This window comes from Pristiophorus japonicus, chromosome 3 (assembly GCF_044704955.1).
Source record: "Pristiophorus japonicus isolate sPriJap1 chromosome 3, sPriJap1.hap1, whole genome shotgun sequence".
Taxonomy (NCBI): Eukaryota; Metazoa; Chordata; class Chondrichthyes; family Pristiophoridae; genus Pristiophorus; species Pristiophorus japonicus.
In genome coordinates this window covers 328,258,341-328,275,324 of record NC_091979.1, presented here as the reverse complement: position 1 = coordinate 328,275,324, position 16,984 = coordinate 328,258,341, and the positions used below count along the sequence as shown (strand labels likewise).

At 43.3% G+C, this 16,984-nt stretch overlaps 5 non-coding genes across 5 annotated transcripts; all 5 read right to left on the bottom strand.

The window, feature by feature from the left end:
• Positions 1–373: 373 nt before the first annotated feature.
• trnav-aac (transfer RNA valine (anticodon AAC)) lies at positions 374–446 on the bottom strand. The gene has a single exon. It is a non-coding gene; the product is annotated as a tRNA-Val (tRNA).
• Positions 447–5,853: 5,407 nt separating this feature from the next.
• trnav-aac (transfer RNA valine (anticodon AAC)) lies at positions 5,854–5,925 on the bottom strand. Its single transcript has one exon. It is a non-coding gene; the product is annotated as a tRNA-Val (tRNA).
• A 5,406-nt stretch (positions 5,926–11,331) lies between these two features.
• Positions 11,332–11,404, bottom strand: trnav-cac (transfer RNA valine (anticodon CAC)). The gene has a single exon. It is a non-coding gene; the product is annotated as a tRNA-Val (tRNA).
• A 2,869-nt stretch (positions 11,405–14,273) lies between these two features.
• Positions 14,274–14,346, bottom strand: trnav-cac (transfer RNA valine (anticodon CAC)). The gene has a single exon. It is a non-coding gene; the product is annotated as a tRNA-Val (tRNA).
• Positions 14,347–16,890: 2,544 nt separating this feature from the next.
• trnav-cac (transfer RNA valine (anticodon CAC)) lies at positions 16,891–16,963 on the bottom strand. The gene has a single exon. It is a non-coding gene; the product is annotated as a tRNA-Val (tRNA).
• Between the last annotated feature and the right edge of the window lie 21 nt (positions 16,964–16,984).

Here is a 16,984-nt window from a genome sequence, read left to right as displayed (position 1 = left end):
AGTGTGGGAGCGGAAGTTAGGGCTTGTCCCGCCCTCACTCACTCTGGAGCTGGGGAAGAGCGATTAGTCGATGGGTTTGTTTGTGGCTTTAATTTTCTGTTGTGAAGCGTGGTGGCGTGGCAGGATCCTTTAATAATCTCTCACAGCTGACCTGAATGCACGGAATGTGCAGCTTTGAGATATGGTTTCTCCAGCGTCAGGGCTGGAAACGGGAGGGAGTGAGATACACTGTGTAGAATTTGAGTGTGTGCAGAACTGTAGAGAGAAATCAGCAAATGGAACAGCATCGTGAGACACTGCACTCTGTTGACATTGAACCACGAATATGAATGATTTAATTTTATCTTATCATTAATTGAACACGTTTGCATAATGTTTCCGCCTGGTTTCGAACCGGGGACCTTTCGCGCGTTAGGCGAACGTGATAACCACTACACTACGGAAACGCTGTGGCAGCAACATTGTTGGGAACATAACCAGAGCTTTAACCTCAACAGCTGGACGTCACTTCTGGAGCTTGTGTCACGAGAATAGAATAACGGTGCTAGATTTAGCAAGGTTGTGAGTGTGGCAGGAATTGATCCCGTTTTTCTCTGCCTTTATACATCGGAACAGGAGTGGCCATTCCTCAGCAAGTGGTTAGAATCTGGAATAGACTTCTCTAAAGGGCGGTGGAGTCAGACTCAATCTTATCTTTCAAAACGGAGTTGTATCAGTATCCGACTGAAAAAAATTGCACAGCTGTGGGTAAATGACAGGGGAGTGAGACTTGTTGAGAGTTGGCATGGGCTCGACGGGCTGCATCCATTCCCTTATTCTTTGATTCTATAAGTTAGTTGCACATTTAATAGTGTGCATGTCAGCAGAATATTGAAAGGGACATGGATTCAGTCGGCACAACGAGAGGCATCTGATTCAGAAGATTAGGGTGCACGAAAATTCGGGTTTAATGACTTTAAAAGCATCATTTTTGTTTTGTGAAGATTCGGTCAGAGAAATGTTTGAAAAATAATTTTTTGCTGAAAAGGGCTCAGCACTTCATATTCTTTTTGGCTGTTAGGGCCACACTTCTTTTCGATGGTATTCTTCCAGAATGTATATTTTCTTTGCTGTTTCACAATAACCAGTCCCTTGCACTATAGTCTATCTCACTGTTTCTAACGTCTCATGTACATGTTACCAGCAATGAACATTTTGAAGCAGACTTCTAAAGCACAGTGTCCAAAATGGTTTATGGATTCAGAGGTAAAGTGCAGAGCACAGATAAGTTATTCAATTAAGGACTCTCCTTCAGTTATCATTTCTTTAGTTGTGCAAATGAAGATCATCAGTCAATTAATGATGTTTTCCCATGAAGGCAGGATAACATTTAATGATTATGCATTTTCTAAGTAAAAGCCCATGTGATTCAGGGCGAAGTGGCAAATTGGATCCAAATTTGGCTCAGAGGCAGGAAGCAAATGGTAATGTTTGATGGGTGTTTTTGTGACTGGAAGGATGTTTCCAGTGGGGTTCCACAGTTTTCAGTGCCAAAACCATTGCTTTTATGGTATTTATCAATGATCTAAACTTGAATATAGGTGTTATGATTACGAAGTTTTCAGGTGTTATTAAAATAGGCAGTGTGGTTGATAATGAAGAAGAAAGCTGGAGACTCCAGGAAGATATCAATCAACTGATAAGGGGGTAGAGCAGTGGCAAATTGAATTTAATCGAGAGATGTGAGAGATCGCGCATTTGTGGAGGGCTAACCAGGAAAGGGAATACACATCAAGTGGTATGATATTGAGAAGTGTGGAGGAACAAAGGTAACTGGGATTGCTTGTCCACAGATCCCTGAAGGAAGCTGGCCAGTTGGACAAGTTGTTTAAGAAGTCATATGGAATGGTTGCATTTATTGGCAGAAGCAAGGAACAGAACAGCAACTGGGTTATGCTAGAACTGTATAAAATTCTGGTTAGGCCACAGCTGGAGTACTGCGTGCAGTTCTGGTCACCGCATTGAAGGAAGAACGTGAATACGCTGGAGAGGGTACAGAGGAGATTTACGTAGATGTTGCCGGGAGTGGAGCAACTTTGCTATGAGGACAGATTGAATAGGATGGGTTTGTTTTCCTTGGAACAGAGGAAGCTGATGGGCGACAGCATTGAGGTGTATAAAAATAGGAGGGGCCTAGATATTGTTGATTAAAAGGGTCTATTTCACATAGTGGAGTGGTCAACAATCAGGCTGCATAATTTAAAAGTAATTAGTGTAAGGGTTAAAGGGGATTTGAAGTGAACATTCTGCATGCAGATGTTTGTGGGGGTCTCAAACTCACTGCCTCAAAGTGTGGTGCAGGCAGAAACCCTCACCACATTTAACCAGTTCTTAGATGTGCACATGAAATGCAATAAGGTGCAGGTGTACACAACTAAAACTGGGCATTTGTTGGCCGGTGCAGATACGATGGGCTTAAATGACTACTTCCATGCTGTAAACCTCTATGATTATATAATTATCGGTTAGGATTACTTTCATGATGCAAAACGTGGCAATCAGATAATTAATGGTGTTTCCAGTGAAGAAGTGTTCGTGCAAGCTGGGGCTCGAACTCAGGAAGCTGAGATGAAGCATCTTATGAGGCTGCTGTTCGGTGTACGGGGAGCGTTGTCTCGAATGGTGGCATTTTGCAACCCAGTGAAGGGCGGTAAACCGCTGTTTGATGCTGCATTCTCCGCTTTCCGCCGGCAGCGGCTGATTGGAGAGTGTGGGAGCGGAAGTTAGGACTTGTCCCGCCCTCACTCACTCTGGAGCTGGGGAAGAGCGATTAGTCGATGAGTTTGTTTCTGGCTTTAATTTTCTGTTGTGAAGCGTGGTGGCGTGGCAGGATCCTTTAATAATCTCTCACAGCTGACCTGAATGCACGGAATGTGCAGCTTTGAGATATGGTTTCTCCAGCGTCAGGGCTGGAAACGGGAGGGAGTGAGATACACTGTGTAGACAGAACTGCGGAGAGAAATCAGCAAATGGAACAGCACCGTGAGACACTGCAGTCTGTTAACATTGAACCACTAATATGATTGATTTAATTTTATCTTATCATTAATTGAACACGTTTGCATAATGTTTCCGCCCGGTTTCGAACCGGGGACCTGTCGCGTGTTAGGCGAACGTGATAACCACAACACTACGTAAACGCTGTGGCAGTAACATCGTTGGGAACATAACCAGAGCGTTAACCTCAACAGCTGGACGACACTTCTGGAGCTTGTGTCAGGAGAAGAGAATAACGGTGCTAGATTTAGCAAGGTTGTGAGTGTGGCAGGAATTGATCCCGTGTTTCTCTGCCTTTATACATAGGAACAGGAGTGGCCATTCCTCAGCAAGTGGTTAGAATCTGGAATACACTTCTCTAAAGGGCGGTGGAGTCAGACTCAATCTTATCTTTCAAAACGGAGTTGTATCAGTATCCGACTGAAAGAAATTGCACAGCTGCGGGTAAATGACAGGGGAGTGAGACTTGTTGAGAGTTGGCATGGGCTCGACGGGCTGCATCCATTCCCTTATTCTTTGATTCTATAAGTTAGTGGCACATTTAATAGTGTGCATGTCAGCAGAATATTGAAAGGGACATGGATTCAGTCGGCACAATGAGAGGCATCTGATTCAGAAGATTTGGGTGCACGAAAATTCGGGTTTAATGACTTTAAAAGCATCATTTTTCTTTTGTGAAGATTCGGTCAGAGAAATGTTTGAAAAATAATTTTTTGCTGAAAAGGGCTCAGCACTTCATCTTCTTTTTGGCTGTTAGGGCCACACTTCCTTTCGATGGTATTCTTCCAGAATGTATATTTTCTTTGCTGTTTCACAATAACCAGTCCCTTGCACTACAGTCTATCTCACTGTTTCCAACGTCTCATATACATGTTACCAGCAATGAACATTTTGAAGCAGACTTCTAAAGCACAGTGTCCAAAATGGTTTATGGATTCAGAGGTAAAGTGCAGAGCACAGATAAGTTATTCAATTAAGGACTCTCCTTCAGTTAACATTTCTTTAGTTGTGCAAATGAAGATCATCAGTCAATTAATGATGTTTTCCCATGAAGGCAGGATAACATTTAATGATTATGCATTTTCCAAGTAAAAGCCCATGTGATTCAGGGCGAAGTGGCAAATTGGATCCAAATTTGGCTCACAGGCAGGAAGCAAAGGGTAATGTTTGATGGGTGTTTTTGTGACTGGAAGGATGTTTCCAGTGGGCTTCCACAGTTTTCAGTGCCAGATCCATTGCTTTTTATGGTATTTATCAATGATCTCAACTTGAAGATAAGTGTTATGATTACGAAGTTTTCAGGTGTTATTAAAATAGGCAGTGTGGTTGATAATGAAGAAGAAAGCTGGAGACTCCAGGAAGATATCAATCAACTGATAAGGGGGTAGAGCAGTGGCAAATTGAATTTAAACCAGAGATATGAGAGATCGCGCATTTGTGGAGGGCTAACAAGGAAAGGGAATTCACATCAACTGGTATGACATTGAGAAGTGTAGAGGAACAAAGGTAACTGGGATTGCTTGTCCACAGATCCCTGAAGGTAGCTGGCCAGTTGGAAAAGTTGGTTAAGAAGTCATATGGAATGGTTGCATTTATTGGCAGAAGCAAGGAAGAGAACAGCAAGTGGGTTATGCTAGAACTGTATAAAATTCTGGTTAGGCCACAGCTGGAGTACTGCGTGCAGTTCTGTTCACCGCATTGATGGAAGAACGTGAATACGCTGGAGAGGGTACAGAGGAGATTTACGTAGATGTTGCCGGGAGTGGAGCAACTTTGCTATGAGGACAGATTGGATAGGATGGGTTTGTTTTCCTTGGAACAGAGGAGGCTGATGGGCGACAGCATTGAGGTGTATAAAAATAGGAGGGGCCTAGATATTGTTGATTAAAAGGGTCTATTTCACATAGTGGAGTGGTCAACAACCAGGCTGCATAATTTAAAAGTAATTAGTGTAAGGGTTAAAGGGGATTTGAAGTGAACATTCTGCATGCAGATATTTGTGGGGGTCTCAAACTCACTGCCTGAAAGTGTGGTGCAGGCAGAAACCCTCACCACATTTAACCAGTTCTTAGATGTCCACATGAAATGCAATAAGGTGCAGGGGTACACATCTAAAACTGGGCATTTGTTGGCCGGTGCAGATACGATGGGCGTAAATGACTCCTTCCATGCTGTAAACCTCTATGATGAAATAATTATCGGTTAGGATTACTTTCATGATGCAAAACGTGGCAATCAGATAATTAATGCTGTTTCCAGTGAAGAAGTGTTCGTGCAAGCTGGGGCTCGAACTCAGGAAGCTGAGATGAAGCATCTTATGAGGCTGCTGTTCGGAGCACGGGGAGCGTTGTCTGGAACGGTGGCATTTTGCAGCCCAGTGAAGGGCGGTAAACCGCTGTTTGATGCTGCATTCTCCGCTTTCCGCCGGCAGCGGCTGATTGGAGAGTGTGGGAGCGGAAGTTAGGGCTTGTCCCGCCCTCACTCACTCTGGAGCTGAGGAAGAGCGATTAGTCGATGGGTTTGTTTGTGGCTTTAATTTTCTGTTGTGAAGCGTGGTGGCGTGGCAGGATTCTTTAATAATCTCTCACAGCTTACCTGAATGCACGGAATGTGCAGCTTTGAGATATGGTTTCTCCAGCGTCAGGGCTGGAAAAGAGAGTGAGTGAGAGACACTGTGTAGAATTTGAGTGTGAACAGAACTGCAGAGAGAAATCAGCAAATGGAACAGCATCGTGAGACACTGCATTCTGTTAACATTGAACCACTAATATGAATGATTTAATTTTATCTCATCATTAATTGAACACGTTTGCATAATGTTTCCGCCGGTTTCGAACCGGGGACCTTTCGCGTGTTAGGCGAACGTGATAACCACTACACTACGGAAACTCTGTGGCAGTAACATTGTTGGGAACATAACCAGAGCTTTAACCTCAACAGCTGGACTACACTTCTGGAGCTTGTGTCACGAGAATAGAATAACGGTGCGATATTTAGCAAGGTTGTGAGTGTGGCAGGAATTGATCCCGTGTTTCTCTGCCTTTATACATAGGAACAGGAGTGGCCATTCCTCAGCAATTGGTTAGAATCTGGAATACACTTCTCGAAAGGGCGGTGGAGTCAGACTCAATCTTATCTTTCAAAACGGCGTTGTATAAGTATCCGAATGAAAAAAATTGCACAGCTGTGGGTAAAGGACAGGGGAGTGAGACTTGTTGAGAGTTGGCATGGGCTCGACGGGCTGCATCCATTCCCTTATGCTTTGATTCTATAAGTTAGTGGCACATTTAATAGTGTGCATGTCAGCAGAATATTGAAAGGGACATGGATTCAGTCGGCACAACGAGAGGCATCTGATTCAGAAGATTCCGGTGCATGAAAATTCGGGTTTAATGACTTTAAAAGCATCATTTTTCTTTTGTGAAGATTCGGTCAGAAAAATGTTTGAAAAAGAATTTTTTGCTGAAAAGGGCTCAGCACTTCATATTCTTTTTGGCTGTTAGGGCCACACTTCTTTTCGATGGTATTCTTCCAGAATGTATATTTTCTTTGCTGTTTCACAATAACCAGTCCCTTGCACTATAGTCTATCTCACTGTTTCTAACGTCTCATGTACATGTTACCAGCAAGGAACATTTTGAAGCAGACTTCTAAAGCACAGTGTCCAAAATGGTTTATGGATTCAGAGGTAAAGTGCAGAGCACAGATAAGTTATTCAATTAAGGACTCTCCTTCAGTTATCATTTCTTTAGTTGTGCAAATGAAGATCATCAGTCAATTAATGATGTTTTCCCATGAAGGCAGGATAACATTTAATGATTATGCATTTTCTAAGTAAAAGCCCATGTGATTCAGGGCGAAGTGGCAAATTGGATCCAAATTTGGCTCAGAGGCAGGAAGCAAATGGTAATATTTGATGGGTGTTTTTGTGACTGGAAGGATGTTTCCAGTGGGGTTCCACAGTTTTCAGTGCCAAAACCATTGCTTTTATGGTATTTATCAATGATCTAAACTTGAATATAGGTGTTATGATTACGAAGTTTTCAGGTGTTATTAAAATAGGCAGTGTGGTTGATAATGAAGAAGAAAGCTGGAGACTCCAGGAAGATATCAATCAACTGATAAGGGGGTAGAGCAGTGGCAAATTGAATTTAATCGAGAGATGTGAGAGATCGCGCATTTGTGGAGGGCTAACCAGGAAAGGGAATACACATCAAGTGGTATGATATTGAGAAGTGTAGAGGAACAAAGGTAACTGGGATTGCTTGTCCACAGATCCCTGAAGGAAGCTGGCCAGTTGGAAAAGTTGGTTAAGAAGTCATATGGAATGGTTGCATTTATTGGCAGAAGCAAGGAACAGAACAGCAAGTGGGTTATGCTAGAACTGTATAAAATTCTGGTAAGGCCACAGCTGGAGTACTGCGTGCAGTTCTGGTCACCGCATTGAAGGAAGAACGTGAATACGCTGGAGAGGGTACAGAGGAGATTGACGTAGATGTTGCCGGGAGTGGAGCAACTTTGCTATGAGGACAGATTGAATAGGATGGGTTTGTTTTCCTTGGAACAGAGGAAGCAGATGGGCGACAGCATTGAGGTGTATAAAAATAGGAGGGGCCTAGATATTGTTGATTAAAAGGGTCTATTTCACATAGTGGAGTGGTCAACAATCAGGCTGCATAATTTAAAAGTAATTAGTGTAAGGGTTAAAGGGGATTTGAAGTGAACATTCTGCATGCAGATGTTTGTGGGGGTCTCAAACTCACTGCCTGAAAGTGTGGTGCAGGCAGAAACCCTCACCACATTTAACCAGTTCTTAGATGTGCACATGAAATGCAATAAGGTGCAGGTGTACACAACTAAAACTGGGCATTTGTTGGCCGGTGCAGTTACGATGGGCTTAAATGACTCCTTCCATGCTGTAAACCTCTATGATTATATAATTATCGGTTAGGATTACTTTCATGATGCAAAACGTGGCAATCAGATAATTAATGGTGTTTCCAGTGAAGAAGTGTTCGTGCAAGCTGGGGCTCGAACTCAGGAAGCTGAGATGAAGCATCTTATGAGGCTGCTGTTCGGTGTACGGGGAGCGTTGTCTCGAATGGTGGCATTTTGCAACCCAGTGAAGGGCGGTAAACCGCTGTTTGATGCTGCATTCTCCGCTTTCCGCCGGCAGCGGCTGATTGGAGAGTGTGGGAGCGGAAGTTAGGACTTGTCCCGCCCTCACTCACTCTGGAGCTGGGGAAGAGCGATTAGTCGATGGGTTTGTTTCTGGCTTTAATTTTCTGTTGTGAAGCTTGGTGGCGTGGCAGGATCCTTTAATAATCTCTCACAGCTGACCTGAATGCACGGAATGTGCAGCTTTGAGATATGATTTCTCCAGCGTCAGGGCTGGAAACGGGAGGGAGTGAGATACACTGTGTAGACAGAACTGTGGAGAGAAATCAGCAAATGGAACAGCACCGTGAGACACTGCACTCTGTTAACATTGAACCACTAATATGATTGATTTAATTTTATCTTATCATTAATTGAACACGTTTGCATAATGTTTCCGCCCGGTTTCGAACCGGGGACCTGTCGCGTGTTAGGCGAACGTGATAACCACAACACTACGTAAACGCTGTGGCAGTAACATCGTTGGGAACATAACCAGAGCGTTAACCTCAACAGCTGGACGACACTTCTGGAGCTTGTGTCAGGAGAAGAGAATAACGGTGCTATATTTAGCAAGGTTGTGAGTGTGGCAGGAATTGATCCCGTGTTTCTCTGCCTTTATACATAGGAACAGGAGTGGCCATTCCTCAGCAAGTGGTTAGAATCTGGAATACACTTCTCTAAAGGGCGGTGGAGTCAGACTCAATCTTATCTTTCAAAACGGAGTTGGATAAGTATCCGAATGAAAAAAATTGCACAGCTGTGGGTAAGTGACAGGGGAGTGAGACTTGTTGAGAGTTGGCATGGGCTCGACGGGCTGCATCCATTCCCTTATTCTTTGATTCTATAAGTTAGTGGCACATTTAATAGTGTGCATGTCAGCAGAATATTGAAAGGGACATGGATTCAGTCGGCACAACGAGAGGCATCTGATTCAGAAGATTCGGGTGCACGAAAATTCGGGTTTAATGACTTTAAAAGCATCATTTTTCTTTTGTGAAGATTCGGTCAGAGAAATGTTTGAAAAATAATTTTTGCTGAAAAGGGCTCAGCACTTCATCTTCTTTTTGGCTGTTAGGGCCACACTTCTTTTCGATGGTATTCTTCCAGAATGTATATTTTCTTTGCTGTTTCACAATAACCAGTCCCTTGCACTGCAGTCTATCTCACTGTTTCCAACGTCTCATGTACATGTTACCAGCAATGAACATTTTGAAGCAGACTTCTAAAGCACAGTGTCCAAAATGGTTTATGGATTCAGAGGTAAAGTGCAGAGCACAGATAAGTTATTCAATTAAGGATTCTCCTTCAGTTAACATTTCTTTAGTTGTGCAAATGAAGATCATCAGTCAATTAATGATGTTTTCCCATGAAGGCAGGATAACATTTAATGATTATGCATTTTCTAAGTAAAAGCCCATGTGATTCAGGGCGAAGTGGCAAATTGGATCCAAATTTGGCTCAGAGGCATGAAGCAAAGGGTAATGTTTGATGGGTGTTTTTGTGACTGGAAGGATGTTTCCAGTGGGGTTCCGCAGTTTTCAGTGCCAGATCCATTGCTTTTTATGGTATTTATCAAAGATCTAAACTTGAATATAGGTGTTATGATTACGAAGTTTTCAGGTGTTATTAAAATAGGCAGTGTGGTTGATAATGAAGAAGAAAGCTGGAGACTCCAGGAAGATATCAATCAACTGATAAGGGGGTAGAGCAGTGGCAAATGGAATTTAATCCAGAGATGTGAGAGATCGCGCATTTGTGGAGGGCTAACAAGGAAAGGGAATACACATCAACTGGTATGACATTGAGAAGTGTAGAGGAACAAAGGTAACTGGGATTGCTTATCCACAGATCCCTGAAGGTAGCTGGCCAGTTGGAAAAGTTGGTTAAGAAGTCATATGGAATGGTTGCATTTATTGGCAGAAGCAAGGAACAGAACAGCAAGTGGGTTATGCTAGAACTGTATAAAATTCTGGTTAGGCCACAGCTGGAGTACTGCGTGCAGTTCTAGTCACCGCATTGAAGGAAGGACGTGAACACGCTGGAGAGGGTACAGAGGAGATTTACGTAGATGTTGCCGGGAGTGGAGCAACTTTGCTATGAGGACAGATTGGATAGGATGGGTTTGTTTTCCTTGGAACAGAGGAGGCTGATGGGCGACAGCATTGAGGTTTATAAAAATAGGAGGGGCCTAGATATTGTCGATTGAAAGGTTCTATTTCACAGAGTGGAGTGGTCAACAACCAGGCTGCATAATTTTAAAGTAATTAGTGTAAGGGTTAAATGGGATTTGAAGTGAACATTCTGCATGCAGATGTTTGTGGGGGTCTCAAACTCACTGCCTGAAAGTGTGGTGCAGGCAGAAACACTCACCACATTTAACAAGTTCTTAGATGTGCACATGAAATGCAATAAGTTGCAGGGGTGCACACCTAAAACTGGGCAATTGTAGGCCGGTGCAGATACGATGGGCTTAAATGACTCCTTCCATGCTGTACACCTCTATGATAATATAATTATCGGTTACGATTACTTTCATGATGCAAAACGTGGCAATCAGATAATTAATGGTGTTTCCAGTGCAGAAGTGTTCGTGCAAGCTGGGGCTCGAACTCAGGAAGCTGAGATGAAGCATCTTATGAGGCTGCTGTTCGGTGTGCAGGGAGCGTTGTCTCGAATGGTGGCATTTTGCAGCCCAGTGAAGGGCGGTAAACCGCTGTTTGATGCTGCATTCTCCGCTTTCCGCCGGCAGCGGCTGATTGGAGAGCGTGGGAGCGGAAGTTTGGGCTTGTCCCGCCCTCAGTCACTCTGGAGCTGGGGAAGAGCGATTATTCGATGGGTTTGTTTGTGGCTTTAATTTTCTGTTGTGAAGCGTGGTGGCGTGGCAGGATCCTTTAATAATCTCTCACAGCTGACCTGAATTCACGGAATGTGCAGCTTTGAGATATTGTTTCTCCAGCGTCAGGGCTGGAAACGGGAGGGAGTGAGAGACACTGTGTAGAATTTGAGTGTGAACAGAACTGTAGAGAGAAATCAGAAAATGGACCAGCATCGTGAGACACTGCACTCTGTTAATATTGAACCAATAATATGAATGATTTAATTTTATCTAATCATTAATTGAACACGTTTGCATAATGTTTCCGCCCGGTTTCGAACCGGGGATCTTTCGCGTGTGAGGCGAACGTGATAACCACTACACTACGGAAACGCTGTGCCAGTAACATTGTTGGGAACATAACCAGAGCTTTAACCTCAACAGCTGCACTGCGCTTCTGGAGCTTGTGTCACGAGAATAGAATGACGGTGCTATATTTAGCAAGGTTGTGAGTGAGGCAGGAATTGATCCCGTGTTTCTCTGCCTTGAAACATAGGAACAGGAGTGGCCATTCCTCAGCAAGTGGTTAGAATCTGGAATACACTGCTCTAAAGGGCGGTGGAGTCAGACTCAATCTTATCTTTCAAAACGGAGCTGGATAAGTATCCGAATGAAAAAAATTGCACAGCTGTGGGTAAATGACAGGGGAGTGAGACTTGTTGAGAGTTGGCATGGGCTCGACGGGCTGCAACCATTCCCTTATTCTTTGATTCTATAAGTTAGTGGCACAGTTAATAGTGTGCATGTCAGCAGAATATTGAAAGGAACATGGATTCAGTCGGCACAACGAGAGGCATCTGATTCAGAAGATTCGGGTGCACGAAAATTCGGGTTTAATGACTTTAAAAGCATAATTTTTGTTTTGTGAAGATTCGGTCGGTGAAATGTTTGGGAAAATAATTTTTTGCTGAAAAGGGCTCAGCACTTCATCTTCTTTTTGGCTGTTCGGGCCACACTGCTTTTCGATGGTATTCTTCCAGAATGTATATTTCCTTTGCTGTTTCACAATAACCAGTCCCTTGCACTGCAGTCTATCTCACTGTTTCCAACGTCTCATGTACATGTTTCCAGCAATGAACATTTTGAAGCAGACTTCTAAAGCACAGTGTCCAAAATGGTTTATGGATTCAGAGGTAAAGTGCAGAGCACAGCTAAGTTATTCAATTAAGGACTCTCCTTCAGTTAACTTTTCTTTAGTTGTGCAAATGAAGATCATCAGTCAATTAATGATGTTTTCCCATGAAGGCAGGATAACATTTAATGATTATGCATTTTCTAAGTAAAAGCCCATGTGATTGAGGGCGAAGTGGCAAATTGGATCCAAATTTGGCTCAGAGGCAGGAAGCAAAGGGTAATGTTTGATGGGTGTTTTTGTGACTGGAAGGATGTTCAATTAAGGACTCTCCTTCAGTTAACTTTTCTTTAGTTGTGCAAATGAAGATCATCAGTCAATTAATGATGTTTTCCCATGAAGGCAGGATAACATTTAATGATTATGCATTTTCTAAGTAAAAGCCCATGTGATTGAGGGCGAAGTGGCATATTAGATCCAAATTTGGGTGTTTTTGTGACTGGAAGGATGTTTCCAGTGGGGTTCCGCAGTTTTCAGTGCCAGATCCATTGCTTTTTATGGTATTTATCAATGATCTAAAGTTGAATATAGGTGTTATGATTACGAAGTTTTCAGGTGTTATTAAAATAGGCAGTGTGGTTGATAATGAAGAAGAAAGCTGGAGACTCCAGGAAGATATCAATCAACTGATAAGGAGGTAGAGCAGTGGCAAATGGAATTTAATCCAGAGATGTGAGAGATCGCGCATTTGTGGAGGGCTAACAAGGAAAGGGAATACACATCAACTGGTATGACATTGAGAAGTGTAGAGGAACAAAGGTAACTGGGATTGCTTGTCCACACATCCCTGAAGGTAGCTGGCCAGTTGGAAAAGTTGGTTAAGAAGTCATATGGAATGGTTGCATTTATTGGCAGAAGCAAGGAACAGAACAGCAAGTGGGTTATGCTAGAACTGTATAAAATTCTGGTTAGGCCACAGCTGGAGTACTGCGTGCAGTTCTAGTCACCGCATTGAAGAAAGGACGTGAATACGCTGGAGAGGGTACAGAGGAGATTTACGTACATGTTGCCGGGAGTGGAGCAACTTTGCTATGAGGACAGATTGGATAGGATAGGTTTGTTTTCCTTGGAACAGAGGAGGCTGATGGGCGACAGCATTGAGGTGTATAAAAATAGGAGGGGCCTAGATATTGTTGATTAAAAGTGTCTATTTCACGTAGTGGAGTGGTCAACAACCAGGCTGCATAATTTAAAAGTAATTAGTGTTAGGGTTAAAGTGGATTTGAAGTGAACATTCTGCATGCAGATGTTTGTGGGGGTCTCAAACTCACTGCCTGAAAGTGTGGTGCAGGCAGAAACCCTCACCACATTTAACCAGTTCTTAGATGTGCACATGAAATGCAATAAGGTACAGAGGTACACACCTAAAACTGAGCATTTGTTGGCCGGTGCAGATACGATGGGCTTAAATGACTGCTTCCATGCTGTAAACCTCGATGATTATATAATTATCGGTTAGGATTACTTTCATGACGCAAAACGTGGCAATCAGATAATTAATGGTGTTTCCAGTGAAGAAGTGTTCGTGCAAGCTGGGGCTCGAACTCAGGAAGCTGAAATGAAGCATCTTTTCAGGCTGCTGTTTGGTGTACGGGGAGCGTTGTCTCGAACGGTGGCATTTTGCAGCCCAGTGAAGGGCGGTAAACCGCTGTTTGATGCTGCATTCTCCGCTTTCCGCCGGCAGCGGCTGATTGGAGAGTGTGGGAGCGGAAGTTAGGGCTTGTTCTGCCCTCACTCACTCTGGAGCTGGGGAAGAGCGATGAGTCGATGAGTTTGCTTGTCGCTTTAATTTTCTGTTGTGAAGCGTGGTGGCGTGGCAGGATCCTTTAATAATCTCTCACAGCTGACCTGAATGCACGGAATGTGCAGCTTTGAGATATGGTTTCTCCAGCGTCAGGGCTGGAAACGGGAGGGAGTGAGAGACACTGTGTAGAATTTGAGTGTGGACAGAACTGCAGAGAGAAATCAGCAAATGGAACAACATCGTGAGACACTGCACTCTGTTAATATTGAACCACGAATATGAATGATTTAATTTTATCTAATCATTAATTGAACACGTTTGCATAATGTTTCCGCCCGGTTTCGAAACGGGGACCTTTCGCGTGTGAGGCGAACGTGATAACCACTACACTATGGAAACGCTGTGCCAGTAACGTTGTTGGGAACATAACCAGAGCTTTAACCTCAACAGCTGGACTACACTTCTGGAGCTTGTGTCACGAGAATAGAATGACGGTGCTATATTTCGCAAGGTTGTGAGTGAGGCAGGAATTGATCCCGTGTTTCTCTGCCTTTATACATAGGAACAGGAGTGGCCATTCCTCAGCAAGTGTTTAGAATCTGGAATACACTGCTCTAAAGGGCGGTGGAGTCAGACTCAATCTTATCTTTCAAAACGGAGTTGGATAAGTATCCGAATGAAAAAAATTGCACAGCTGTGGGAAAATGACAGGGGAGTGAGACTTGTTGAGAGTTGGCATGGGCTCGACGGGCTGCAACCATTACCTTATTCTTTGATTCTATAAGTTAGTGGCACATTTAATAGTGTGCATGTCAGCAGAATATTGAAAGGCACATGGATTCAGTCGGCACAACGAGAGGCATCTGATTCAGAAGATTCGGGTGCACTACAATTCGGGTTTAATGACTTTAAAAGCATCATTTTTGTTTTGTGAAGTTTCGGTCAGAGAAATGTTTGGGCAAAGATTCTTTTGCTGAAAAGGGTTCAGCACTTCATCTTCTTTTTGGCTGTTAGGGCCACACTTCTTTTCGATGGTATTCTTCCAGAATGTATATTTTCTTTGCTGTTTCACAATAACCAGTCCCTTGCACTACAGTCTATCTCACTGTTTCCAACGTCCCATGTACATGTTACCAGCAAGGAACATTTTGAATCAGACTTCTAAAGCACAGTGTCCAAAATGGTTTATGGATTCAGAGGTAAAGTGCAGAGCACAGATAAGTTATTCCATTAAGGACTCTCCTTCAGTTAACATTTCTTTAGTTGTGCAAATGAAGATCATCAGTCAGTTAATGATGTTTTCCCATGAAGGCAGGATAACATTTAATGATTATGCATTTTCTAAGTAAAAGCCCATGTGATTCAGGGCACAGTGGCAAATTGGATCCAAATTTGGCTCAGAGGCAGGAAGCAAACGGTAATGTTTGATGGGTGTTTTTGTGACTGGAAGGATGTTTCTAGTGGGGTTCCACAGTTTTTAGTGCCAGATCCATTGCTTTTTATGGTATTTATCAATGATCTAAACTTGAATATCGGTGTTGTGATTACGAAGTTTTCAGGTGTTATTAAAATAGGCAGTGTGGTTGATAATGAAGAAGAAAGCTGGAGACTCCAGGAAGATATCAATCAACTGATAAGGGGGTAGATCAGTGGCAAATGGAATTTAATCCAGAGATGTGAGAGATCGCTCATTTGTGGAGGGCTAACAAGGAAAGGGAATACACATCAACTGGTATGACATTGAGAAGTGTAGAGGAACAAAGGCAACTGGGATTGCTTGTCCACAGATCCCTGAAGGTAGCTGGCGAGTTGGAAAAGTTGGTTAAGAAGTGTGCATGTCAGCAGAATATTGAAAGGGACATGGATTCAGTCGGCACAACGAGAGGCATCTGATTCAGAAGATACGGGTGCACGAAAATTCCGGTTTAATGACTTTAAAAGCATCATTTTTGTTTTGTGAAGATTCGGTCAGAGAAATGTTTGGGAAAATAATTTTTTGCTGAAAAGGACTCAGCACTTCATCTTCTTTTTGGCTGTTAGGGTCACACTTCTTTTCGATGGTATTCTTCCAGAATGTATATTTTCTTTGCTGTTTCACAATAAACAGTCCCTTGCACTACAGTCTATCTCACTGTTTCCAAAGTCCCATGTACATGTTACCAGCAATGAACATTTTGAAGCAGACAGAAACCCTCACCACATTTAACAAGTTCTTAGATGTGCACATGAAATGCAATAAGGTGCAGGGCATTTGTTGGCCGGTGCAGATACGATGGGCTTAAATGACTCCTTCCATGCTGTAAACCTCTATGATTATATAATTATCGGTTAGGATTACTTTCATGATGCAAAACGTGGCAATCAGATAATTAATGGTGTTTCCAGTGAAGAAGTGTTCGTGCAAGCTGGGGCTCGAACTCAGGTAGCTGAGATGAAGCATCTTATGAGGCTGCTGTTCGGTGTCCGGGTAGCGTTGTCTCGAACGGTGGCATTTTGCAGCCCAGTGAAGGGCGGTAAACCGCTGTTTGATACTGCATTCTCCGCTTTCCGCCGGCAGCGGCTGATTGGAGAGTGTGGGAGCGGAAGTTAGGGCTTGTCCCGCCCTCACTCACTCTGGAGCTGGGGAAGAGCGATTAGTCGATGGGTTTGTTTGTGGCTTTAATTTTCTGGTGTGAAGCGTGGTGGCGTGGCAGGATCCTTTAATAATCTCTCACAGTTGACCTGAATGCACGGAATGTGCAGCTTTGAGATATGGTTTCTCCAGCGTCAGGGCTGGAAACGGGAGGGAGTGAGAGACACTGTGTAGAATTTGAGTGTGAACAGAACTGTGGAGAGAAATCATCAAATGGAACAGCATCGTGAGACACTGCACTCTGTTAATATTGAACCACTAATATGAATGATTTAATTTTATCGAATCATTAATTGAACACTTTTGCATAATGTTTCCACCCGGTTTCGAACCGGGGACCTTTCGCGTGTGAGGCGAACGTGATAACCACTACACTACGGAAACGCTGCGGCAGTAACATTGTTG